Source organism: Phasianus colchicus, chromosome 7 (assembly GCF_987193195.1).
Source record: "Phasianus colchicus chromosome 7, bPhaCol1.hap1.1, whole genome shotgun sequence".
NCBI lineage: Eukaryota > Metazoa > Chordata > Aves > Galliformes > Phasianidae > Phasianus > Phasianus colchicus.
Genome location: NC_143442.1, coordinates 29887772 through 29901718, shown reverse-complemented (window position 1 = coordinate 29901718; position 13947 = coordinate 29887772). Strand labels below are relative to the sequence as shown.

The window sequence follows — 13947 nt, the reverse complement described above, 5'->3', positions numbered from 1 at the left end:
CAACAAAAGCAAGAGCATGTGTCACAAAATAATCACAATTACAAACTTACTAACCTACTACATGATCATGAGATAAAACTGCTCTTTGTGGGAGACTTTCAATCACTCAGTACAAATAGGGTAGCTGAAGAAAGTGACATGCATTATTTCCTGTAGTCAACTGTATTTTGTGAGCTTCTAACCAAGAAAAATTCAAATATCAGCCAAAATAATCATTCTTAAAGACCAAATAATGAATTTGAATAATTTTTTCAAATATAAAATGAGGCTTTTCTTTTATGTATCTAACAAGTAGAGCCCTTTTAAAAACACCATATTTTCAGAGAAGCACAAGGGATTAAGAGAAGATAATCTCACTGCTGACCAAGGCCAGATGGAAACAAGAATGCAAAATATTTGCGTTAAGAGCATTTCACTGGAAAAACCCCAAACCACTTTATAAAAAGACAGTCTGTGAACTGCAAAGGTCATGCACATAAGAGGGCTGCCCCAAAAGTAGCACCTCTTATTTCATTACATTGGCCCATGAAGTCTCTGACTGGTATGGTAGCAGAGGTTGAACCTTAACAACATCCCGCAACATGCTGCCATGGGACAGGTGGCAGCAGAGGTGCAGTCTGACAAAATGGCAGCTGACACAGAAATGCATCTGAAGCAAAGCACTGAATTTTAATTCTTCCATACTGAAAAATGGCACCCAGTAACATTCATCAATTCTTGCTGAATGTTTATGAAGACCAAACAGGGGACATGAGCACAGCAAGTGTTGGGTAGCGCACAACAGTAACATTAAAGACAAGGCATATTCTGGACAGCAGTGCAGATGTTCACAAGCACAGCATACAGGCTCTTATTTCTCACTTGCAAAAATGCATGATCGGTGGTGACTACGTTGGAAAAGAATGTTTTGTAGCAGAGAATTTGCTCTATCCAATAGTGCTATTGTGATCATACAATGTTGTAGTTCAAAGAAATAAAAAGGAAGCATTTCTTTCAGAGTCACTCAAGCAGTTTAGAGAAGAGCACTGCAAGGTTAAAGTAGCAACATGATGAGGATGGCTCTGTTGCTTCTCCTAAATGTTATTTCTTCTGTGTTTGTTCGCAAATATAACCTATAAAACAGCTTTTACAACTGAGCTAGTCTGAAGTTTGCAAAGTACACATTTTCGCATTCAATTTGCCTACTTTATTACACTTAATCTAGCATTACTGATGTCATTGAGCAGATGCAGAGTCAGTTCAGATATTCTGACAACTCCCATCCCCAACACATATGGTATCATCTCTAGTATCAGACACCAAAACAAATGCAGCAATTTGTTTAAAATGACAGCTAATTGCTGTAAAGTGCAGTGAAGTCAGAAAAGCTACATATATGGATCAACAATATTGGAATAGGAATTTGGTACTCAAAAAAGCTTAATATTATGAGCCAGAATCCCTGTTTGAAATCTTAAATCATAGAGCCTTGCTCTCAGAATAGGTGTATCACATGCCTCAGTTGTGAATACAGTTGTGAACACACCCAGTATGGGCAAGAAAAGCATCACTTGGCATAGTTAACCTACCTGCTTGAAAAACACTTGTCTTGTTGTGATTGATACAGGATGTTACTTTGTATATGCCTAGGCTACACCAAATAAGCAAAAAAGTCTTTTTTCTACTAATATGCTGGTGTCCAGATTTTTTTCTGATACCCAGGAAAAAAAGTAACACTCCTAAACCCCTACACACATTGTTACAGTCAAAGAAACAAAATGCTACTTTGTTGTATGGCTGTAACATTGGGACACCTTCCTGAGCAGGAATTCAAGTGTTCTCTTTCTCCTACTGAAAAAGCCTGCATAATATTTTGATTAATAACGTGTCAGATATACTTGGCTGGTCTAACAACATGATGAAATGCTTTTTCCACTGTAACTAGAGAAAAAGTATCCCTGTTCAGTACATGACTTATTACTTCATTTTCCTCTAAAGAACTGGCTTTGAAATGGGTTTTGGTAACACATTAAAAATAGTGTAGGCTGGTACTTTTGCTCTCTGGAAAGTTCAGTTCTAGCAGGCATACTCTCAGTAACCACTGGAAACAGAACCAGGCTTTAAAACGCTTAAAATTACTACAATCAACATAGTAAGAAACTGTTTTTATGCCTAAATTACCTATTTATGTAGAATACTGGTAATCTGTATATTTCACTCGGAGATACATGTGGCTGACATGGGTAACTGCCTTCACAGAATGCACATTGTTACACTAAATACTTGAAACAGCATAGCTACAGCCTCCCAATTTATGTTTATTTTGAAATTTTCCTTGCAAGATAAACAGCACAGTTCATTATTTCTTTTTCTCATTCAAAAAATAATTGGTTTTAATTCATGTGTAATACAAGAAACAGAACAGATTCACAAGAGAATTCTTGTTAACAGCTACTGCAGCTCATGGACCTCAAAAGGATTTAATGCAGAAAACAGTAATGCACACCTAGAAGCAGCTGCTTTACCTACGACGAGACAGAGGCTTCGTCCTTCTCCTCCCTAAAAAGTGAACATTTGAAGTTTGAATAATCTGACATTTACATAGAGAGTAGAGAGAAAAGTAATAAACTTCTCCTTCCAAAAGCATTTTGGCTTGGAGAAGTAAACCACAGCCATACTCCTAAAGACTGAATGGAAACACGCTTATTTTAGACTTGTCCACAGACATATGCAGAGCTTTGTTATTAGGAGACCTCCTTTCTTCAGAATTAAATGCATAATCTCAGAAAAAAAACTATACAGGGTTTGTAAATTCCCTTGAAATTTTCTAAGATGGAGAAATCTTGTATGGAGAGGACTAATAGAAACCTCAGTCATTATATGGAGACTACCTTCAAGATCTCTTGCTTAAGCAGTCAGTAATAAGCATTTTCCTTCCCTTAAAAAAATATTCTCTCACATTCTGGAAAGTGGATTCTGAATTTGCCAGTGGACAAACTTAGAGTGAAGTTAAGTGCTTCTGCAAAGAGCAAATCAGCCCCAATATTCTCCTTACTTATGGCAGCATCTCTTGGAATTTAAGTCAACACCATTATGAAATGTACAAGGACACTGCTGTGGAAATGAGAAGACAAGTTAATTCAAAACAAAAATGTCGCTATTTTGTTTTCAGTTAACTGATCTACATAAATCTTACCAGCTGCATATGACTCAACCAGCTCCAAGGAAGATGACAACTGAGTAGCTGAATTCATGTAAATTTCATCTTAAGGGTTGTCTCCTGAAACCAAAAACAGGAACTGGCACAAAGCAAGCAGACAAACAGATTCTGAAGTCCTGTAAATAGATAAAAATGAACTAAAAACCATCAGGTATGATCTGACATGCGTTCTATGATATAGAACTCAGGTATGCTTTTCCTAAAGCTCAGACACAGTGGATGTCCTTTAACACCTGCTATGATGCAGCCATCAGTGCCTACATGGTGTATACTTAAACATATACTCTATTACTGTGCATATAGTATAATTTCCACAAGCTCACTCTAATCATCAGTGAGAAACAAGGTGCTTAACAACCAGCTTAATGGAAAAACCAGTGACCTTGTTCATTTGCCTGCCTCTTCCAAAGCCTGCTGCAGAAGCACACCAGCTTTGTTCATGGCTTATGCCCTACAGTGCCCGCAAGGACAATGCAACTACCAGCAAAAGCCACAGGAAAAAGAGCAGCAACTAAATTGCACTCCCTTGCCATTTTCAGAACAGTTGAGCCAGCATCTATTCCACTGAGGGTACCTGACTTTAGCAAGTCCATACACTTAATGTAACAACTTAAATGGGAACCAGGATTACAAAGACCAAGAAATCAAAATATGACTGCAGATGCGACTATCAAGTTCACTTGTAGTTTGATGTTCACACTTTAAAACTTGATTCCCCATATTTAGTAGCCCCACTTTCCATTGCTTAAGTTTGAATTAAAGGCATTTTATAGATAAACCAGAACAGCATACTCTCTTCCTCTGCATAATTCCCAGTCAAAACATTTCCAGCACTTCTATTTCTATTGGAATGACCTGAGAACAGACACTTCCTGTATTATTCTCTAAAAAAGTAGCATCCTCCCAGTCTGCGTGACACTGGCATGTCAACAGCAAAGTTGTTTCCTCAAAGGGATAATTACCAAGCTCTCTTTCAGTAGTTCCAAAAGTCATTCCACTTTACTCTGGGTAAATAGCATCATCAGCAAGCAATAGACTGAACTTTAGAAAAAATTGTCTCTGCAATCCTTCTTCTGTTCTCCTGTCCCATCCAGGATAGCCCAAACTGCAGAGGCAATATGTGCAAATATATAAATATACATACATGCCAGTTAGCAGTAGTGCTCTGCCCACAGTTCTCAAAACCCTGGGCTAGTCAGCATACCTAGAAAAAGAATCAAATGCAAGCAGTTCAGCTTCAAGCACTTCTGCTGATTCTGCATATCAGCAACAAACTGCATTTTAATAGGCTGATGACACTCCAGGAAAGCCATTCCTTGTAGTTATGTCTCTGGAAGTCTCAGCCCAGGGCCTTCCCTTTCATACTGTAATTACAGCTTAATATGTTCAGTTCTGAACATTTGTTTTTGTTTTTTTGTTTTTTTTTTTTAGAAAAGCATCATCTTTTTCCCCAAAAGCACTGTTTTGTTCAAGATCATTTAAGAATTTATAGCATTGTTAAATTATCAGAGACAACTGCAGACTTGTTCCTCTCTTTGTAATACATTAACATTGAAAAGGCAATGGGTGAGTAAATATTAGCAAAAGACTTCATTTCTATCCTCCCCAGCCAGCTTCCTCCCTTTTATGTCACTTGTGCTGCTGCTGAGAAACACAGCCATCCTGACAGTCAAAGAAGCCACCAAGACCTCACAATTTAACAAAACACTTGCTTTGTGAAGTGTCTCACAGTTCAGCAACTAGCATGATAGCGTGACAAGAAGTGTTTTGGTTACTATCATTGAAAGATGACACTAAGTGCCACCTCACATGTAACAAAGTAACATGCAGCATTGCCCACAGAAATAGAAATACAGTAATACTACAGGACATTTGATTTTGTTTCTCAGTAATGAGCTGCAATGCAAGTAGTAACAGTATCCAAGCCAACTGCATGAAATCAAAGCATTTTATATTGTGTTCTTTCCCATGATTTTTTTTTTTAAATTTAAACTAAAAACACAATCCACAAAGATAACAGCTGGTGACTTCCACTGGCCTGAAATACACCCATTCAAATAAAATGCAGTGCAAGTAAACTTTAATATTTGCCATAAAGCTGTCTGAAGTCCAGCTTTCTAGATTTTGTCAGGAAGCCTTTGCTGTATTTTGCAGCCATTCTTTTGTGGAGATGTCAGGAGTTTTTGTCCACAGACATAGTTGCTCAATGGAAGAAGAAAAGTTAGCTGACGAAGTTGTAGAATCTTTAACTATTTTTCTTTCATAGCCTGGATTGCTTTGGGTATTTCAAAAAGCTATACATCTTCTGTAAGATTATTTAATACCATAAAGTAACCTTTTGGTTCTGTTCCTCTGCCCTTCTACTTACTCTAAGCACGCATTTCACAGAACTCACCATGTGGCAAACAAACAATATATCTTACATGGAGTACTTATTGAAATCTCTACAGCACCAGTCAAGTACTTCAGTTCCTCCTATATTTCCATGCAAGAGATAAAGCAGTTCTGATCCCTTTTTCTCCATGCAGAAGTGACTGCAGCAATATTATACCTAGTCTCTGCAGAAAGGGTGAGCCTCAGACTGAGGAAGAGCAAGGTCTGCTGGCTGCCCAAAGAGAAGACTAGAAAGGCTCCAGCAGGAACCCTGTCTGGCCTTTCACAGCCAGTCATGTCAAGTGCTCCCAAATGATGACAGCTGAAGTGATGAAATGTATACCCATAACTGTCATTCTCAAATACAATGTTATTTAATCTTAGGAAATACCAGCCTAATGTTCATGAAACTGATAAGAGCAGGCACATGGCAGAATCAGACTGTAAAGGACTTAAGCTACATAGATTCCAATTAAAAAGGCAAAAGAACAGAATAAATAGTCACAGAATCATAGGATTTAGAACTTAAATCTTGATGAAGCCTGTTTCCTGCTGTAGATTTCAACCACCCACTAGTCTGTGGAAGGTGGTAGGGACGTTTTCTTAAAGAGAGGAAGTTGTGAGGGGGTGTCAGTTAATTTCATTCCCATGTTTACCAAGAAACTACTCAAAATCTGAAAGAAAACAATCAGGAAATAGAGAAGTCTACTCTAAGCAGAAAACATACAATAGTAGCACAGTAAAAACAATAAGCTTCAGGTGAAAAAAAAAAGACAGCTATTCTTAAATTAAGACTGCTTTACTGCAGTATACTGCCTATGATGTCTCAAAGAATACAGTCTGAGGCAATTACTCATAAAACCAAGACATTTAAATCCAACAGAAAGAACCAAGTTAGATTAAGTATAATTTAGAACAGAAAACTGGTAGAGTGTTCATGAACTTAAAGGTGTCCCAATTATATGCTTGGTTCCGCAGAGCACATTTAGTATCCTCACCACTTAAATGATACATAAGTTTAATCAATTACATGGTAAATTCCACCAGCTCTGTAATTCCCAATAGAGGATTTCTCTTACAGCTCTCCAGTTGCAGTAAACAAGCTTTGGGAAAGAGCTTGTTAAGTACCTAGTGGATTAATACATGCACAACATTTAATAAGATCATTTGATAGAATTAGTGCCTAAGAACTTATACTTTAGAATGAATCTGGCATGCAGCAGGACAACTGAGTAACTGTGCCTGGGATCTGCACAAGAGAAACCTGCACAGTATGCTTAAATACTTCCACATTCACTTCAGCCTGCTTCACTGCATCTAAGCAAGGTAATACACTCCTGTTAATTAATGTTTGTCAGTCCAATATATTAAAACATAACTCTAATCCATAATGATTGGATTGTTTCTAATGGCTGAAAAGGCCCTGTTCATACTATTTCATGGTTTGAGGTGTTGTTTTTCTCCTTGTATTTAAAAGCAGTTACTCAGAATAAGAAAAATATTGTGCATTGAAAACATTACAACACCAAAGCAAACAGTAAATTTGGACTCCTCCTGCTCTCATCAGTATTCCTCTCAAGGGAGATCACAGTAGCAAACACATAGCAACAAAACAGATGAAACTCAATGCAACAGTTAAGAATCTACCTGTCAGCTGCAGGAAGAAAATCCCTACTGATAAGTACCTGAACTTGAATCTTTGGAAATCATTTGAAAAATTGAGTTCTGCATCAGCTTGAATACATTTATAAACTAGAGTTTCATTGGCAGTGCTCATCTCTGACAAGACCTGCAATAAGAAACGACATGTCCCCTACAGACAAGCATCAACACCTGCTAGGCAAATGCCAGGGCACAAAAGAAACATTAGTGCAAAACACTGGAAGAAGGCAGAGAAAACATTTCTCATGAGAAATAGATGTGCAAGAAAAAAAAAAACAGTTGATCTTATTAACTGCAATATCAGATGAGGTTAAGTGGGTTCTGACCTGACATTATATTACATAAACTGAGTTAGAGCAACCTCAGTACTGAGGCATCACCTCTGATTTCTCCTATCAGTCTTTGAGGCCCCATACAGTTTTCGCTCCCAAATACAGCTCTCACAGTAAAATATTTTTCAAGAATATTAAAAAACTAAGTCTTATAGCAACTTCATGAAATGCCCCTCAGAAAGTAGTAGAGAAAGCTAACCTTAATGAACTAATGCAAGAAAGCTCAATTTTTCTCTTTTTTTTTTTTTCCCCACCAGTGAGACCTTGTTCAACACTAAAAGCTCCACCCAGACCATAACAACTCTGGCCTGCCTCCCCCAGCAACTGGGCACAACTCACTGCTGGGCCCCACTGCTGCTGTTTTCAGCAGGAATGGGATGGGATTTAAGGAAGACCGTGATTACTGGGAGTAAGGAAGAGCACAAGCCAAATGAAAAGAGAACAGTACAGCTTGAAATCTGTTGCTTTGTAGCTGGAAATGCTAGGAGCAGACAAAAACTGTTTACACATAGTAACAGCTGGTTTGCATCAGAGAAAAGGCTATGAACATTTGTTGGACTACAAGCAGAGAGTTAAAGTGACTGAAAGTCTTTTTTCATCCAGACTTCTTTGTCTATACAGCAGCACTCACTTTCCATAGATGGACAAAGCTTGGCCTACCTTATTACTGGTAAGGAAAATGAAAAACATTTCAAAGCACTGGAAATCCAGCAGCTGCTCAAGGTAAATAAGCTCACAAGGCTCATTTGATCTTCACTCTACTCAAGCAGTATTATTGCTTATTAACAGCCACTATTTCAAGAGAACAAGACCTCAAAACAAGATTCTTACACAGACTCAAGCATTCTCACATGCCTGTTCTCTCACACCAGATTTTCCTTACAGCTTGATTTCACAAAGAAACCAAAGATGCAAACTCAGTTGTGTATTCCAGCATAATCTTTAGAATACTTGACATCTATTTAGAAAGTAAAAGTTGCTCTGATTTTGTTTTTGTGTAAAGGAAAGTAGTCCAGCAGCAACAACAGGATTTGAAAAGCATTAATATTACAGCTACTACAAGAAAACATCATAAACCTAAACACTGCAACAAGAAATATCTCTATTACCTCCTCCAACACAACAAAATAATGTAAAACATAGCAATAAACACAAGTTGGCAAAACTTCAAACTACAGCAAGTAAAGACATACTCAAAAGCAACAACTACAGAAAGAAATAAAAAAAGAAGATTCACTTCACCCTTAAAAGACCTCAGTCACACAGAAAACACCCGTAAGAAACTCCTACCTACCTATCAGCTCTTAAATGAGGTCTTTGAAGAGGTGAATCCTGGCTCCTCCCCTTCCAATCACTCAGATCCATTGCATGCACCTGAGCTCCCCTGTGTTGGCGCTGCCTTCCCACCAGGTGCTCAATCACTGCTTCAGGCCATGACTCAGCATTTGCACTACAGCAACCAAACATCTCTTAATTGCCTTTGGTCTCTGGTAAACTGTGTAATAGAGTAATCGGCATTTCAGTTCTATATCAACAAATTTTGAATGTGCTGTCCTTTTTTAGAGGTGTAGCAAAAATGCTGAGTAGCAAGGCAGGGCTAACCCAGGGGAGCTCAGGTGCACGCAATGCATCTGACTGATTGGAAGGGGAGGAACCAGGATCCACCCCTTCCCAGACCTGATTTAAGGGCTGGCGGTAGAGGTAGGGGCACCTCTTGTTGGAGGTTCTTGTCTAACTGAGATCTTCTAAGTCTAAGGGTAAGTCATTCTTTTCTGTTATTTCTCTACTTGCTGTACTTGGGTTTATTTCCAATAGCTATAGCCTTTGCCACTCTTCTTTTATTATCCTATTATTATCATCCCATTATAGTTGCTTTAAAAGTCATTGTTATAATTTAAATTTTGCTGTATGTGGCTTATCTCTTGTTTTGTTTACTGCGTGTTAGTTTAGTCTATCAATAGTCTATCAATTTACAAGCTGCCTCAAAATGAAGCTTCTTTAAGAAAGAAACAAGGGCCTACATGATTTCTACGCAGTCATGAAAAGAAAACTGAAAGTATTTCAGTGTGGTGCTATGCACTAAGAGGCATTAATCTGCTGTTCTGTTAGTAAGAGGAATACTCAAATACTGTGTGCTATAATGTGAAATACTACTTGAGATGTATATGGTATAAGAAAATAATATATAGAAGTCACTTTAGATAGTGAGGACTCTAGGTGAGGTAATATACAGGAAAGCATTACCTATAATGTTTTTTTGTTTTAGTTATTCAAGCTGCTGTAGGATTTGGCTATTCAAAAGCTATTGTTTTTCACTTCTGTTGTTAGACAGGAAGGATGCTCACATCAGAACTTACTGATGTATTCCTGAAGGTGAGGGCACTCAATTGGCACCATCATCTGCAGGCTCTTGGGCTGCGTTTGTCTGAGTTTATCTTGCCCATGTAAAACTGTCTCAGGTGCCTTTTATGTGGATCCGTAAGCCTGGCCAGGAGCACTACATGTTGTAAGGGCTGCAGTGAATATTTGCAACTTATTTCTTCCTATGCTTTTTCATTCTGATGTGTTTTTGCTGTTTTCATGGTCTCAGCCAAAACTCTCCATTGCCTCTCGAACATTAAGGAAGCAGAGCACTTTGCATGACCAAATCATGATATGGTACCACAATTTTGCCTTTCTTTTGACAGTGACAGATGTAATAGTAGAAAGTAAAAAATGCTGTATGTGGTAAGGCTGCACTAACACAGAGGTTCCTGTGGGACATCCCAACTCAGTTTTACTTTCCTAGCTTTAAATTCTCAGTTCTTAAAACTGCAGTCATTCTTCTAGCACCCCCTAGCGCTTCTAGCGGTCCTGAAGCACAGTTATAAAGATTGTGATCTTACTTGAAATGTTTCTCCCACTTTAAAACCATTGATTTACCCCACTGTAGAAGCTTCCTAGAATGTCACATACCCCTATTCTATATTGAATTCTAATCTGTCATGTTATATTTTCTTTCAGTAAGGCAATGAAGTTCTAGTTTTCATACAGCACAAAAAAGGAATTAGGCTTCTCCACCTTAATAATGCAATTATAAGAGATAATCATAGAATCATAGAATGGTTTGGGTTGGAAGGGACCTTTTAAGATCATCTGGTTGCAATCCCCTGCTCTAGGTAGGGATATGGTCCTCCAGACCAGGCTGCTTGCAGCCCCATCCAGCCTGGCCTTGGATGCTTCCAGGGAGAGAGGCATAATGAAGACGGCAAAGCATAAGTTTCTCTCCTACTCCTTACAGTCCATGAACTTATATGGGAAAAAAGGTGTAGAAACCAGTCAATATTAGGTATATCTTCCTATGATCTTGATTTATGATAATAAGATACCTAAGATCCACTGTGAAGTTTAAGAACAGTAGATCATGTTTTGAAGTGTGCTAACTACCTCTCCTTCATGCTCAGACTTAAAAGCAGCATGCAGGCTACAAGCAGGGAGCTTTTTGTAGCAAACTCCGAGTGTTCTTAAGCACAGAGAGGCACAAAACCAGCCATCCTATTAAGGATTTGCATGACTGAAAAAAAGGGAGTTTTCAAAAAAGCAAACCTGCTGAATAGTAACTGGAGTGCAAAATCATTACTTCAAAAGCTTCTGCCTTGAACTGTATTACTGACTTCGTGCACTGAAATAGTGCAGTGGTTGGCTTGAGCAACTTCATTCTGCTGCCCAAAGTCAGGGTTGTCCACTGTACTACTAACAAGGGTTTTGGTATTGATGTAGTGAGTTTGCAAATGGAGAACAAATTTACAATCTAGACTCAGCAGGTAAAGCGAACTAGTGTTATCTGTTTAGAATGTGCCTTTGCCTGGATGGGTTTTCATGTAAACATAGAAATATGACAACATTTAGAGTTTCAGAAATGCATTTTCTCCAGTTGGTTTATTGAACATTTCTCACTAAATTCTGCAAGGAATTCTAAATGCAAATAGCAATTTGTTGTATCAGCTATTCTCTTGATTCACCGCAGTGCATACAATAAAATGATCTACCTTGTAGCACTTTATTCTGGAAGTCTCAGCTCCTCCTAAATAAAGCACTGAAAGCACTGCAGTCCCTAACAGAACCAAGATATTATTTTAGAAGAAACTTTAGCAAATTCCTTTGGCTTTGCGCAGACATGCCTACAAATTTCATATTCTGTATGTAAATTTGAACAAATTAGAGAACCACACAAAGGCCCCACTTCAACCAAGTGAACACAAATTAGAATGGTCAACAGCTGAGATTGATTTAGCTCCTTGCTCATTTGAAAACCACAAACCAGATACTACTTGGCAACTCTTACTCCCCAAATCTCCCCAAAATTCTAAGGAGCTGTTCTGGTTGTTTACATTTGCCTGTTTAAAGTTATCTGTGCACTGAGCCAGGTTTTTGCCTCTTTTAAAAAAAAAAAAAAAACAACAAAAAAACATGACACTGAACTAAAAAGCCAGATGACATAGATTTAACAAAAACACACTAAAAACTTTTTACAGGAGTACCAGAGAACTTATGGCAATCACTTCAACTTGGAACACAAAAATTCTTCACATTTTTTTTTACATGGAAACTGGGAAAATATTATCAGTGATTTCAGGAAGTGAGACCTGACCATGGGTACTGTGCACAACCTTCTAATTTAAGAGGTGAGGCTTTCAGAATCACAGAATGGCCAGGGTTGGAAGGGGCCTCAAGGATCATGAATCTCCAACCCCCCTGCCACATGCAGGGCCACCAACCTCCCCACTTAATACTAGGCCAGGCTGCCCAGGGCCCCATCCAGTCTGGCCTTGAACACTTCCAGGGACAGGGCATCCACAGCCTCTCTGGGCAGCCTGTTTCAGCACCTCACCACTCTCTCTGTAAAGAATTCCCCCCCCCCCCCCTACCAACATCCAACCTAAATCTCCCCTCCCTCAACTTAAAACCTTTTCCCCTCATCCTACTGTTACCTACCCTTTCGAAGAGTTGACTCCCCTCCTGTTTGCAGGCTCCTTTTAGGTACTGAAATGCTGCAATGAGGTCACCCCGCAGCCTTTTCTCCAGGCTGAACAAGTCCAGCTCCCTCAGCCTGTCCTCATAGGGGAGATGCTCCAGTCCCCTGATCATCTTCGTGGCCCTCCTCTGGACCCTCTCCAACAGCTCCCTGTCTTTCTTGGACTGGGAGCTCCACACTTGGATGCAGTACTCCAGATGGGGCCTCACAAGAGCAGAGTAGAGGGGAACAATCACCTCCCTGTCCCTGCTGGCCACCCCTCTTTTGATGGAGCCCAGGATACCATTTGCCTTCTGCGCTGCAAGGGCACACTGCTGGCTCATGTTAAGCTTTTCATCTATCGTGACCCCCAGGGCCTTCTCCGTAGGGCTGCTCTCAAGGACCTCTCCTTCCAGTCTGTAGGGATGCCTGTGATTCCTCTGGCCCAAGTGCAAAACTCTGCACTTTGCAGAGATTAGATCAGATTTCTTGATTCACAGCATGGTAAATAGGAAGAGTTCGAAATGGATGAAAGATGTCAGTGTAAAAACAGGAGAAAGGAGCAAAAAAAAAAAAAAAAACCCAAAGCATGGGATAGGAGGAATGGTAGCAGCACTGAGCCACTGGTACAGAGCATGGGCTCCTAGGGTGCAGTCCGTGCTCTCAGTGCAGGGCTGCCCCAACTGCACTAGTACAAGTTGGTCACCCCTCACTGTGCAGAAGGTAACACTGTCACTGTTCACATCCTTTCCGCAGCAAGTGGTAGTTCTGATAGGCAGGTTGTTGTGTCGCCATGCTAACTGTGAAGTAATGTGACACACATACAGGGCTGTACTGACCTGGTTGTGCCACTGCCTGCTATTTATCACCTCAGCTTAATAGGTTTTGGGAGCGCTGTGTAGTCTATTACTCGAGATCTTTGGAGCCGACGACTAACTTCATAAAGTGGGGGTTAGATTGCTGTAGCACACGTTTAATAATAAAAACGTGCCGGAATCACAGCAGAGTAGGAGTCAGGAGGAAGCTCCGGGATCACCCGCACACCCCCGGCTGCAGCAGCTCGCAGGTGGCCTGCATATCTCCAGAGGGGAGCGCGCAGCCTGTTCCTGAGCTCCGACACGTGTCCCTCTTCGTGTCGGTGTGGAACTTCCCGCGTTCCAGTTCTGGCGCACACGTTATTTTACCTCGGGCCGTTTAACAACCGACTAAACTACCAGAGATCTGCAACGGCGGCATCCCGCACGGCCGTACATCAGTTGCGAGCCCCGCTCGCCTCGTCTCTCAGCGCGGACGCGGCTCTTGCGCGGGGCTGTTGGGGCCGCCAAGCCCGCCCGGCCCCCCTCACACAGAGGAACCGTTAACGGTCGCCGCGCGCGCGGCGGCGCCAC

The 13947-nt window shown here is 40.2% G+C and overlaps 1 long non-coding RNA gene across 2 annotated transcripts; it reads right to left on the bottom strand.

Annotated features, from left to right (window-relative positions):
• Positions 1–540: 540 nt before the first annotated feature.
• On the bottom strand, positions 541–13910 carry LOC149917298 (uncharacterized). Of its 2 annotated transcripts, none has more exons than XR_016468424.1 (3): positions 12541–13910; positions 3176–4403; positions 541–2538 (listed from the first exon to the last, which is right to left on the bottom strand). It is a non-coding gene; the product is annotated as an uncharacterized LOC149917298 (long non-coding RNA). The 2 variants fall into 2 exon arrangements; XR_016468425.1 differs by lacking the exon at positions 541–2538 and adding an exon at positions 2547–3093.
• Between the last annotated feature and the right edge of the window lie 37 nt (positions 13911–13947).